Genomic DNA, 14,239 nt, shown 5'->3' with positions numbered 1-14,239 from the left:
TTTCTTCACCAGGGAAATAATTATTTTGTCATCCACCACAGTTGTTTTCCGTGGTCTTCCGGGTCTTTTGGTGTTGCTGAGCTTTCCGGTGCGTTCTTTCTTTTTAAGAATGTTCTAAACAGTTGATTTGGCCACACCTAATGTTTTTGCTATCTCTCTGATGGGTTTGTTTTGATTTTTCAGCCTAATGATGGCTTGCTTCACTGATAGTGACAGCTCTTTGGATCTCATATTGAGAGTCCACAGCAACTGATTCCAAATGCAAGTGTCACATCTAGAATCAACTCCAGACCTTAATTGATAATGAAATAATGAGGGAATAGCCCACACCTGTCTATGAAATAGCTTTTGAGTTGATAGTCCCATTACTTTTGGCCCCTTAAAAAGTGGGAGGCACATATAGAAACCGTTGTAATGCCTACACCGTTCACATGATTTGGATGTAATTACCCTCAAATTAAATCTGAAAGTCTGCAGTTAAAGCACATCTTGTTTGTTTCATTTCAAAGCCATTGTGGTGGTGAATAGAGGCCAAAATATGAAAATTCTGTCAATGTCCCAATATTTATCCACCTGACTGTAGCTAATTTGACACTGGAGTACTGGCAACATGTGGCGTGGTCCGGTGAGTCACGGTTCCAGTTGTTTCGGGCTGATAGTAGGGTTCAGATATGGCGCAAACAACATGAGGCCATGGACCCCAGTTGTCAACAAGGTACCGTCTAGGTTGGTGGTGGTTTCATAATGATGTGTGGTGTGTTCATCTAGCATGGGTTGGGGCCACCTGAAAATGTCACTGACCGTTAACCTCTACGTTGCATAGCTTTATGACCATCTGCAGCACTTCATGGATTTCATGCACCCCCACAATGATGGAATATTCCAGCAGGATAATGCACCGTGTCATCGGTCCCAAGTCGTCTAGTATTGGTTCGAGGAGCATTCTGGAGAGATTTGACAAATGGTGTGGCCACCATGTTCTCCCAACATGAAATCAAATCTAGCATTTATGGGACGTGGTGGAGAGGTTCATTCCTGCATCTACAAATATCAGGGAGTTGTGGGAAGCTATCCAGACAGCATGGGTCACATCTCTCCAGAAGTCTTCCGTCCACTTGTGAAATCGATGTCATGTCGAGTTGCTGCACTTCACCAGTCTAGAGGGCTTTCTACACGATACTAGGCATCTATCCCATGAGTTTTAGCACTTTTTGTCAGCAGGGATTTATTACAGACATTGCTGCTGCAAGGGAGATCTGTCTCAGGAGATGTCAGATGCTGTTAGCTCTGTCACATGTAATCTAGCAATTCTAACAGTAGGAAAGACCAGACAGAGGCTCCCAGACTAAGCATATGTACATAAGGTAAACTTTCTAAGGCTGCACAATAGAGCTGGCCCTAGCCAATTTGGTGCCCTAGGCAAAATTTTGACTGGTCTCCCTATCAAATAATCCCACCACCAATCTAAGGCCCCTATTTATCAATGAAGTATAACCCCTTTAGCGCTTGCTAAAGGGGTTATGCCATCTTTTCTAGAGAAAACAGTTATAATCAAAGATTACCGCTGTTTGTCATTATAGCTCTCGCTATCTTTTATATATACACACATTTACATATATACATATACAATATATATATATATATATATATATATATATATATATATTAGTAACAAAAGTCAGGTGGCACTCAGAGTCTCAGTAAATCCATGGTTGCATGGTTGTACAGTGGGGTAAGTGCATATTGTTTTATGTGTTTATATGCCTTGTTGTATGTGTTTCACTTTGTTATGTTGTCCTGAGGAAGGGGTGGATCACCTCGAAACGTCGACCATTGACCATTAAATCCCTCTGGTGAGGGTATTGGATTTACTGAGACTCTGAGTGCCGCCTGACTTTTGTTACTATTACATTTTGGGGGTGCTGTCCTCCTTGGAGGGCACCAGAGCAAGTATTGGGCTTCTTGCCCTATGACACGGATAGTGGGAGTGCCGGTGCGCAGTATTGTATGTATGTATGTATATACTATACGGACAGAGGTCGGCGCCACAAAATATAAACGGCAAGGGTGCACATCCAGAGACCAAAGCTGACCCCAAACGCAGAGAAGCGCAGCACTCCATGAACTTCAAGGAAATGACCACAGCACAATGCATAATTTTCTGAACATTAAGCGCCGTATTCAATCAGAGGCGAAATCGGCCGTTTTCGCCTTCGTTTGCGAATCGGCCGATTTGTGAAAAACTGCGAAAAACTGACATTTTTCACCTAAAAACTGGAGAAACCTTTTCTCCAGCCTAGGGCAGGCGAAAAAATTTACAAAATCCCTATTTTTGGGTAAAAGTGTGGGGATTTCTTACAGAACCCTTTGGACAGCCCCCCTAATGATAATTTAGCGAAAACATATTTCGTAAATTGCGTACTTTGTCAAAAATCAGGCGCTGAAATTTCAGTCTAAATTTTTTTTCCCCGTAAAAAATGTGTTTAACGTATCGGGTCTGGTATTTCGGAGGGCCATAAGGCTGCGCCAAGTGTTTTAAACATCGCACGTGGCTGGCGCAGGTGGTTCTTTAAAACCACTAAAAAACCACCTGTGCCGGCAACGTACGATGTTTAAAACACTTGGCGCATCTTTATGTCCCTTCAAAATACCAGTCCCAATACATTAAATGCATTTTTCACAAAAAATAAATAAATTTCAGCTGTCATTTTTCGCCAAAGCACGCAATTTATGTAAAAATGTTTTGCCAAAGTATCATTGGGGGGGCTGTCCAAAGGGCTCTGTAAGAAATCCCCACATTTTTACACAAAAATAGGGATTTTGCCCATTTTCCACCTTTTTAAAAATGAAGGAAAGTTTTCTCCATTTTTACATGATGGCGATAATATCGCCGAAAAATCGGGTGATTGAATACGGCCCTATGCCTTGTGCCGTGGTTATTTCCTTGAAGTCCACAGAGTGCTGCAATTACTTCATTTGAGATAGATGAGAGAGAGATCTCTATCTATATATATATATATCTATTTGAGATATATCTATTTGAGATACATTATATATATATATATATAGATATATATATATAATATGCAAATGGCCCGGCACTCTGCAAACCCTAGTCAGGGTATATACCTTGCTCCAGGTGCCCTCAGAGGGTAGAGATCACTCCCTTCAATGAAGTCGACAATGGATCAGCGGCACTCAGGAGTCTTTAAAAGTTAGTGAAGAAAAGGTGTCTTTATTTCGACGTTTCGGGGTCAAGTGACCCCGTCTTCAGGAACACACACAGGTTCCTAAAGACGGGGTCACTTAACCCCCCGAAACGTCGAAATAAAGACACCTTTTCTTCACTAACTTTTAAAGACTCCTGAGTGCCGCTGATCCATTGTCAACATATATATATATTATAAATATCTATAGATATATATCTATATATATCCCCCAAAAAACAAAGATATCATAGATATGTTTGTGTGTGTGTATGTATATCTATCTATATATAGATAGATATAAATACACACACACATATCTATGACATTGTTGTTTTTTTGGGGGATATATATATATATATATATATATATATGACAGCTCAGCCCCCCTCTCTGCCAACATTGCCTGCCTACGCAGGTTACACTTACTTTTTGATGCAGGTAATGCTGCTGGGCAAGGGCTGGGCGCTGGGCAATGCGGGTGGAGTGCCGGCGGTTAGTCTGGGAGCAGAGCCGTGAGGTCACACATGGCTCTGCTCCGCAAAGGCACATGGGAAGAGTGGCCGTGACTGGGCATGCGCAGCATACCCTCCGCGGCCATCTTCTCTCCTACTGCAGCCAATAGCCAGAATGAGCTTCTATGCAGACGCTCATTCTTCTGACCTGGCTCACAGTCAGTCACCTGACTGGCTGACTACCGTACTGTAGTGCCCGATCGGAGCTGCAACGGGAGGGGAGGGGGTGAGGCAGCGTCGCGAAGGGTGTGGGGGCAGCAGAGCCCTGGAATGCCTCCCCGCCCCAAGGCGTTTCAGTCGCCCTAGGCATTTGCTTAGTATGCCTAGGGCCGGCTCAGTATTTGTGGGAAGGTACATAAAGCAGTTCATATTCTCTGTAGAGCAATCACAGTAAAATGCACTGACAGGTAGCCACTAGCCAGGGCAGGAGGAGACATCATCTGCAGGTTATGAGGAGACAGGCGCTAACACACACAGGACGCTGCATGGCATCTGACGTCACACCACTGTGCCAGTGCTCTGATTGGCTAGTGAGTGTCATCACGTGATGCGGTAGTAGCAGGGAAGGAGACAGGCGTCTCCGTTGTTATGGTGACCAGGCGCAGGTATGGCGGAGAAGAAGAAGTTTAGTGGAGCTCCCTTCGGCAGCCAGGAGGCCAGGTACAAATGCCCAGCCCAGGACGCACAGGCTGCGGGAATATAATGCTTTTGGGACAGTGGGAAACTAAAGCAAACAGAGACATAACAGCACACCTTGGTGTATGAGAAGGTCTATAATGTTACAGCCTAACTTTCTTTAATGTATCGTTAAGTCAGGGGCGTATCTACATCCAGCGCTATCACACACACACAGCAGCTGGCTGGTTAGTTCTTCTATCATGTATGTGAAACAATGTAGCTGCAGCATGACAGGACACGCTGTCCTGGAGCTGAGCAGCCTAAGCCCGTCCTCCCTCCTCCCTGACTGCTCTGTGTATCGTGTGTGTACTGCTGCTGCGGGGATCACTGATTTAGAGCAGACAGGCAAGAGGCAGCGTCTGCTCTTAGTCACAGGCAGCAGCTTCTATAGCACAAATCCTCCTCCCCAACGCATAAAATTGGCTGGCAGCAAAGTGTTAAACACATAAATTACATACAGTACTTGAAGTTGTCTCTGTCTCTGTCCTCTCTGTCACCCGTCCACTACACCCCACGCTGATTGGATAAGGTCCAATGGTGGGGGTGGGACAAACTTTAAATGACAGGCTACTGGACAAATGATTGCCTGTATAGTGGTGAGTGGACTTGTGCTGTGTGTACACAGGAAGGGAAGTAGAAAGGAATTATGCGTTCCACCTGCACATGGATTCTACTTCCCTATGCTGAGTCTGCATGCTGCATCTGGTTAGACAAGCAACCTGCCAGCCAGGGAGCCCAGCAGCCAGCACCAGCCAGGGAGCCCAGCAGCCCGCTTACCAGTGACAGGGCCCAGCAGTCTTCCAGAAAGTATAATTATTCCTATAAAAAGGAGGGGAGTGGGAGGGGGGGCGCAGGTCCTTTACTTTGCCAGGGGTGCTCGGACCCCTAGATACACCCCTGCGTTAAGTAGATGGCTGAAATGAGCCCAAGGTATTTTAAAGGGGAGATAGACAATCATTTATAAAGAATAATAATGCCTACAATAGATAATATGGACAAATAATGTTTAGTAATTGAGTCCAAAATGTGGCAAAATATATGCAATAATGAGAATGTGACAACAGTGGGAATCACATAGATTATAATTGAAATGGCACCAGAATAATAGCAGCATCAATTATAGTAATAGAAGTTGCTTTCAAGTAGAGAACTGTTCTATAATGCCCAGATGTCTCCTGATAAAAAAAAGGTTTACACGGTACAATATTGGTGTAAGTCATTCATGTATAAGCAGCGCAAGAAATAAAGGATAATACTCTGTATTAAGTAAACACACCCCTATTTGCACTTTGGGCCTGATTCGTTACTGATCGCAACTGCGATTATGCACGAAGACGGCCGATTGTTGCGTTTGCATTGCAGTGCGCAAATGTCACTGCGATCGGACTGCGATCGCAGTGACTACACAGGCCTATAACAGAGTGAGTGTTTGGGAGTGGTGATTGGGGGGGTGGTCGGCAAAACTCAGACATGCCAGTGCATTTGAACGCCATTACAGTGGCGTGCATAAATGCCACTTCGATGGCATATGCAGCTTGGGATCTCACTGCGTGCGATGAGGTTAGCAAATTCTGACCTTGTGCAAGTGTGCGTGAGGGTCTGATGGTACTCGTTGCTACCGATGATTATGCAGATTTGCAAAGTATTATGGATGTGAGTAAGGAGAAGTGGTCATCCTTATTTTAGGCTGCGATGGCACTGAGATTGCAAACATTAGCATATTTTCGCTGTGCAATCCGTAATGAATCAGGCTCTTTGACCCTCCACACTGTTCCAATAGTTTGGCATTTTGACATTACACAATGACACAGTCCATTTATACTGAACTCTACCAATAATGATGTAAATTTGCCTTGATGACCTTGAAAATACACTTTGAAAATTTTTAGGTGAAATGCCAGTTTCATGTTTGGTAAACAGCGAATCGAATTTTAAATGGAAATATAATTTTTTATGTTGTTGATAAATGTGCACTATCTATTTCCCTAGAGTCTATGTTTCTAAATCATCATATACGGTTCTTTTACCAAAATAAAATGGGCAGACTAGATGGGCCAAGTGGTTCCTATCTGCCGTCAAATCCTATAGTGTATTTTAGCTAGTGGCAGGATTAGCAGTATGAAAGCTCCCACCCATGTTAATACATTTAAACGTGCAGTTGCAGATATGTTATGCAACTTAAAATTAGAACTAAATGTTTATAGAAAAATAAAGTGAAATTAAACCAACTTAGAAAAATATTTTTTTACCATGAAATGCTCTAGTGCTGTCCTTCTGTTGAGATCTTCCTGTCAGGTGTCATACAACAGGGCACAAAAAGCATTTTAAAAAATATATTTTTTTGGAATAACCGAAAAACTGAAATATGGTCTGGTAATTGATGTATATAATACTGCACCAACACTCATGAAGGGATACACCATAGTCTCCAGCTGAACTCTAACTTCGCACTATAGGGGCTTTATTTACGTAGTGGCAGGTTTTATAAGCTGACACTTCCAGGGCCGGCGCTTCCATTAGGCAGCTTTAGGCAGCTGCCTAAGAGCGTCGGGACCTGATGGGCGGCCCGCTGAGGCTGTCTTGGAGAGAGGGCATTGCCTTCCCTCTCTTAGAAGCCACTATTGCAGGCTGAGACCCGGTGAATCCCAGTGGCGGCGCCCATTACACCCGCTCCCTCCCACCCAACCGCGGAGAAGACAAACTAAACAGACACACATAGAGGGGAATTCAATTAGAGGCGAAAAGCCATATTCACCTGTTTTTTTGTGAAAAATTTGCCTAAAAAAAAATTCGCCAAATTCAATTCCAGGACAATTTCGCCTAAGTGGAAACAATTCTCCAAAAATGATTCTCCAATCAATAGCTGGTGAAAAGAAATGCAAAATCTTTATTTTGGGGTGTAAACGTGGTGAAAAAACTCAGACCCCTTGGGACAGCCCACCAAAGGACAAATCTGCAAAAAAAACAGAAACAAAAACCTAAGAACACCCCAAAAAAGACATGTCATTTTTGGGGTGAGAATTTAAAAAGTGGGGGGATAAACATTAAAAGTATCGAAATAGACTTCTTGGGGGTCCCCAAGTATGGGTCAGGGGTTTTGGGATTGCAGGTGCATGCAGCAGGTGGATTTTTCACGTTTTTTAAAAGTTCACTTTAGAGACATAAAAACATGCTAGCACCCTTTTCAAGCACCCCAAATTTGACTGGTTTACTTAATTTCACCAAAAAATACAGCTTTATGCCATTCTTCACCACTTTTACAAAGACGCTAATAGCAAGCAATTTACACAACTTAAGTACCCAAAATAGTCTTATTAGGGCTATTAGTACACATTTATATTGATTCCCTAGGTTAATATATCTTTTTCTGGGGTACAGACTCATTTCCCCAATTCTTTCAGTATTTTTCGCCTGTTCCGCAGTCGCCTATTTCCGTTTTCGCCTGTCTTGCAATTGAATTAGGCGAAAAGCGGGGACGAGCATGGAATAAATTCGCCTCTGAAACAGGCGAATGAAGCGAACAGTCGGACAGGTGAAAACTACACCTCTACTTGAATATGGCTCACAATGCTAGAGGCTGCGGCAGCTGCCTGGGTCCTGTGCCGGCGATGTCATTGGCCGGCCCAGTCTGCTGCTCCGCCTCCAGTCTTCAATGTTCCCTGAGTCCTGGTGCTATGTATGCGCCCCTCCTGGACTGATTTCGGGGGTGGATGGGGGTGGATTGGGCTGCCGGGACGCCAGGTCAGTTCACACTCAGCCCGCCCTTCAATATCTGATCCCCCTCCATGCGATCAGGCAGCTGGATGCTTGATGGAGTTAAAAAAAAAAAATGGCTGACGGAGCCTTTGCTCTGTCTCTAGCCCCTGCGCCGTCAGCCTCAGACTTCAGACCAGGCAGCAGATGTAATGCAGCACTGAGCCAGGCTGCCAGCGCCCAGCAGCAAACTGCCCAATATTATTGTACAGTACTGCAGCACCAGGTAGGCACCAGCAGAAATATATATAATTCTATAGTGTCCTGTGTGGGTGTGTATATATATATATATATATATATATATTAGTGTCCTAGTGTTCACTCTAGCTCCGGCGGCAGGCAGGGTGCCGGAGCTAGAGAGGGCAACGTTGTGCGCGCGCCCAAAAAGGGGGTGTGTGTATAAGACGCGTCCCCTTTTCGTCATACTTGGGGGCGTGCCCGGCACTTACGGACACGCCGGGCAGCCCCCAAGCGCTGCAGAGAGGGAGAATAGATGCTACCCGGCGTCTATTCTCCGGCGGTGACTGGGTCACCGCACATTTCTCCCCCTGCGGGACACTGCGTCCCGCGGGTGAAGACGGCACCCGCAGGCTGTGAGGGCAGGGCGCTTTTTGCCCTCCTGGAGGGCAGGGTGCTATTTGCCCTCGTATTATACGTGTGTGTGTGTGTGTGTATAGATATATATAAGCAACAACTCCGGCACTCCTTCACGCAGTGTAACTTGGACAAACAGCCCACACCTTGCTCCGGTGCCTTCCTTATTAGGAGGACAGCACCCCCAATACACACTGTACAAAAAAATAAAAAATAGGCAGCACTCGGAGACTGGATAAGACTCGTGAAACCCTCAGCCGAGGGACTTTTAATCAATCATAGGTCGACCTTTCGGAGTCTTGCACCCCTTCCTCAGGACAGCAGAATAACACAATACAAACAAACAGACATATTTATATCATAACTACTCACCACTAAACAGGCGCCATGCACACCTGAGCTCCGTCCAGCAGCCGCACTTCCGGTCGCGGCAAGTCCGCAAAAACCGGAAGTGACGTCACCCGGGCGGGACCCAGCGCCATGGCAACCTGCAATAACATACACAGTGCGATCGTGAACAAACTTAGTCATTATCATAATGCAATAGATCCATAAAGTGTATATATCTCAGCACATGTACACTGTGTAAAAAACATAAGATCTGCGTACAAATATCATGCACAGAAAGGATTATACAAACTTTGTTGTGTATAAAAAGTGATACTTACAAAAAGTGTAAAGTGAATACACATACATATAAATACTCAAATAAAATACACATATTCTAACGTGGACATATAACTAAAGATAAAAAATGCATTAGTAACACTATAAAAAACATTTTGCCACTAATGACATTGCCTCTTATTGTCATCAATATGACAAGTAAAAAATCAATACTACATAATGGAGAAATGGAGCCATCTAGTGGGCAAAAAAACACCACTACTACCAAATTTAAATGCATATACAATCCTTAATGAACATATTCATGTCATAGAAGATCCACAACATTGGCATATAAAGCCATCCAAAATTACACAAATTTATAAGAAATTAATAAGACCCAAAGAGTCATTTAACCCTCGAGGAAAAAGAGTATCCAATCTACAGATCCACTGTGTCTCCAATTGCAGGAGTTTCCTTCCTCTATCACCACCCCTTAGTGACAAGGGTACATGGTCAATAATCTTATATCTGAGGGTCGCTATACTGTGTTTGTTATGCGCAAAGTGGCGTGCTACCGGTTGTTCACTACCATTAGTGGAGATAGCTGTTCTAATTGCCGATCTATGTTGAGCCATTCTGATTTTAAATTGGCATTCAGTTTTGCCTATGTAATATAGGCCACATGGGCATATAATAACATAGATGATGAATCTAGAGGTACATGTCAAAGGCCACTTAATTTTATATCTTTTCCCCGAGTATGGATGGAGTATGGTATCCCCGGTCTCAAGATATGAACACGTCGTGCACCCTAGGCACTTAAAACATCCATCTTTACGTGTCAAGAAATTGGGCTTAGGCATAGGTTTTAAAAAATTTGTCACATCAGTTTTAACCACCAGATCTTTGATATTTCTCCCTCTGGTATAGCTAGGTAATAGTTTAGTATTCTGCAAACACTTTAGCTCTGGATCAGATGTAATAATGGGCCATAACTTCTTAGCTCTTTTGTTGGTATATTTGCTCTTAACATCGTATTCATGGACCCATGGTAGCTGATTTAGCTTTTTGTCCTTAGGATCAATTCTCAATAACTCTTCCCTACTCAGACAATGCTTTTTGTCTAGCCTTAATCAATTCTTCCACCGGATACCCTCTCCTCTCAAATTTTTTAGACCTGATATCTAATTGTCACTTCCGGTTTTTGCGGACTTGCCGCGACCGGAAGTGCGGCTGCTGGACGGAGCTCAGGTGTGCATGGCGCCTGTTTAGTGGTGAGTAGTTATGATATAAATATGTCTGTTTGTTTGAATTGTGTTATTCTGCTGTCCTGAGGAAGGGGTGCAAGACCCCGAAACGTCGACCTATGATTGATTAAAAGTCCCTCGGCTGAGGGTTTCACGAGTCTTATCCAGTCTCCGAGTGCTGCCTATTTTTTTTGTACAGTGTATATATATATATATATATATATATATATATATATATGTGTATGTATGTAAAAATGCGATGTCTGTCAGAAAACAGCTACAGGCGGCACTCCACGGTCTTTATAAATGAAGAAAAGTGACTTTATTCGCCAACGTTTCAAGACCTGGGCGGTCTTGTCATCAGGGTGTAAAAGTGTGACAAATAAGGAAGCTTACCTTAAATAGCGGTGTATTAACAATGGTGTCCATGAACATCCTCAATCCTGAATATTCAAAATATTCTCCAGTACAAACAGGAATTAGATAATCAACTTTTGGACACTGCAGTATATGAAAAATTAACATATGACCCTACTTTAATATATAAGTCAGAACTGGATTCCACTTTACACACGGCGGTACTTAATCAGCATCTAAGTTCTAATCTGCTAAACAACTGGTGCAACCATTTCCAAGAGTCCCGGTGATTTATACAGTTCCCCCCCCCCCGCAGTAGAGAGAGACTTAACAAGAATAAAAAAAAAAACCACTTACCTGAAAATCCCGCTCCTGGTCCCGCCGCTGTCCGCTCCTCCGGCCGCTTTCATGGGAGAGACGTCGTCATGACGACTTGTCTCCCATCACCCACTGCGGGAGCCGGAAGATGGCTCCCGCAGTGGGAGCAGCAGCAGCCGCTGAGAGTCTGACAGACTCTCAGCCGCTGCTGATTACACCAAACACGCAGCAGCCGGCTCCGGCGGCTGTGTGTTTGGCAGTGTGTAGCGCTGACCGAACTCCGTCCGGTCAGCGCTACACTTGACTCGGGTATAAGCCGAGGGGGTACTTTTTCAGCACATTTTTTGTGCTGAAAAACTCGGCTTATACTTGAGTATATACGGTAGATCACCTGTGCTCAAGCATGGATATCCTTAAAACATGGACTGTATGGCGGAGTTTGGGAACCTCTATCATATGGTCAGGAAGCAATTAGTTACTTATGTAGAATCAGTCATGGTTTGCGGTCACTGGGCCTGATTCATTACGGATCGCAAATCGGCCGATGGTACGTACTTCTTATGCATTGCAGTGCGCGTACGTGAGTTAGCATTGCGATCGATACAAAGCCATCACAGACTGAAGGACAGGAGGGTGTTTGGGGGTGGTGATGGAGGAGTGGCTGGAGAAACGTTGGCGTGCCTGTCCGTTTGAACGCCGTTGCATGGACGTGCATAAATTGTCCACTGCGACGGCATACACAGCTTGAGTACTCACTGCGTGCAACGAGCAATTTATGAGTAAGGTCATACCTGCTGTAATTGTGCGTGAGGGGCCGATGTTACTCGATGTTCCCGATGTATACACAGCACTGCAAGGTATTACGGATGTGACATAGCGGTAGTGGGCGTCTTTATGTTGGCTGTGCGACGGCATTGCGATAGCATTCATTAGCATATTGTTTCAGCACACCTGTGTGCGTAATCGCAGCCGCGATTGCAATAGTTATCCGTAGTGAATCAGGCCCCACTGTTCTTTAATGTTTACACACTTTTTAGCCACGAACCAATGAGTGAACAACAAATACATTTTTTTACATAAATAGTTACATTTAGATTTTCTATCTTATCCCATAGATTTGATGTATCTGCGGTTTATCCTGAATTTAAGAAACCTGGTTCCTACACACAAGTACCTTACTGCAAGAGGGCAACTTCAGAGACAGTGAGTACATATATGATACACCACTGGCTAAGAAACTCTAAAGAACATATTTCATAAAATATTAGGAGGGGAACATGCAGTAGCCAATGGCAACTACATAAATTAATTTGTGTCTCTAGAGTCCTGTAAAGTGATATCTGGTTGGTTGCTGTGGATTGAAACAGTTCATGCTCATTGCACCATGTTATTAAATAAGATCTAGTTGATGAAGTTGATTTTAGATTCAAGAAAGTTTATGAAAGATGTACAGTTCAAGGCTACATCCGAATAACAATAATGTCCTTTTAGAGGTCACAGGACACCACTTACCCCCTCTGTCCCTCATCTACCTAAGCCTCTGTTGATTGCAGGGCTGTATTTTATAGGGTAAGACTGGTTTTCTCTATATGTTTTTCTTGAGAAAGAAAACATTTTTCACGTTTTTTCTTATTTTTAAGTAAGAATGTGAATGTTGGACATAAATTGTATCTGTAAAAAGACTGTGATTTAATCCAGGCAAGACGTTTAGGGCCTGGAACCTATAATCCCTATAATCCTTTCGTTCTGGAGTGAGTTGCATCTACGCCTGGATGGAAAAGAGCAGAAGAAACAGAACGGCTGACTGTGATGCCACATGTCCTGTACAAGGAAACATGGGAGAGGAACCGTTTGCTGGTGAGGTGAAGCTGTAATTTACACTCTGGGAAACATGAATCAATTTTCTGAAACGTTTGTATGCTTGATTACTTTAGAAGCAAAACATGGGGCCGGGTCGATACAACATAAAGTCATTTCTGGAGCTAATGGAAAAGAAACCTGCCAGCGTGCGAGGACTGTGTAACACTAAAGATGTGCGATTCAAGGACGAATTAAAGGTAGAGCATGTTAAACAGTGATAGAGGAGTTCTAGGAATATGCACAATGATCCTCTACACATTGTGGGTCAGCCAAACTGTAGGCTAGTTCTAGGTACACACTGTGCATTTATGGGACCGATTAACCAATTCCCAGCCTAGTGCTGCCGGCGAACGGTCACAGTAATATAAGCATGCCCTGGCAGCGCCCCCTCTGTTTTACACGGTAGCTTGACCCGACGCTGGCGAAGCAAAGTATTTCCATTTTTGCATGTCCCCGTTGTCGGGTACAGTGTAACGCAATCTGAATAAATTACAGTAAGCTGCCATCTCCATAGAGATTTATAGGGGCGGGGGTAAGCCTCACAAACTGATTTCACTGGTGCCAATCTGTTAATAATGTAATAAAAGCACAGAAAAGTCCTTTGGTGAAAACACCAGAGAAAGGACTTTTCTCATCTTAATAAATAGACACCTGAATCAGTTCTGTACCCCCTTCCTGGCAGTGTGTGAATGATGTCACATGCAGATGAATGTTTGCTATGTGATCTATTTTGTTCATGATTCCTGTTTCTGTCCTCCACACAGAATTGTACCCCAGGACCTGGAACTTACGGCAAAGCAGGGAATCCACACACTCATAGAAGAGAGGGCTTCAGAGTCTGCCAGCTCCAAGGGTATAATGGACAGCGAAACGACTAAATGTGGCTCAGCAAGCAGCAATGTAAGTGATTATGGGATGAGAGGGGCCGTGTGTCATTGCTTTCCTAATGCACTGCTCATATTTCAGGAATGTGTGCCGGGACCAGGAACCTACAACCTAAAATGCTCCATAGATGAAACCTTGAAGCACGTTGTGGGTAAAAGAGGACCTTATGACCTATTCACCGGGCCAAGATCACAGCACATCCTGTACGGACACTTTG

General features: G+C 43.9%; 1 long non-coding RNA gene across 1 annotated transcript; it reads left to right on the top strand.

Moving 5' to 3' along the window:
* The first annotated feature begins 5,061 nt into the window (after positions 1–5,061).
* Positions 5,062–13,947, top strand: LOC148436309 (uncharacterized). The gene is made up of 5 exons (XR_015876471.1): positions 5,062–5,206; positions 12,393–12,480; positions 12,976–13,134; positions 13,212–13,334; positions 13,902–13,947. It is a non-coding gene; the product is annotated as an uncharacterized LOC148436309 (long non-coding RNA).
* Positions 13,948–14,239: the final 292 nt, after the last annotated feature.

The sequence above is a fragment of the Taudactylus pleione genome, unplaced genomic scaffold, assembly GCF_031769625.1.
Source record: "Taudactylus pleione unplaced genomic scaffold, aTauple2 ptg001830l, whole genome shotgun sequence".
Taxonomy (NCBI): domain Eukaryota; kingdom Metazoa; phylum Chordata; class Amphibia; order Anura; family Myobatrachidae; genus Taudactylus; species Taudactylus pleione.
Note: the sequence above shows the minus strand (reverse complement) of the source record. Positions and strands in the feature narration are given on the sequence as shown.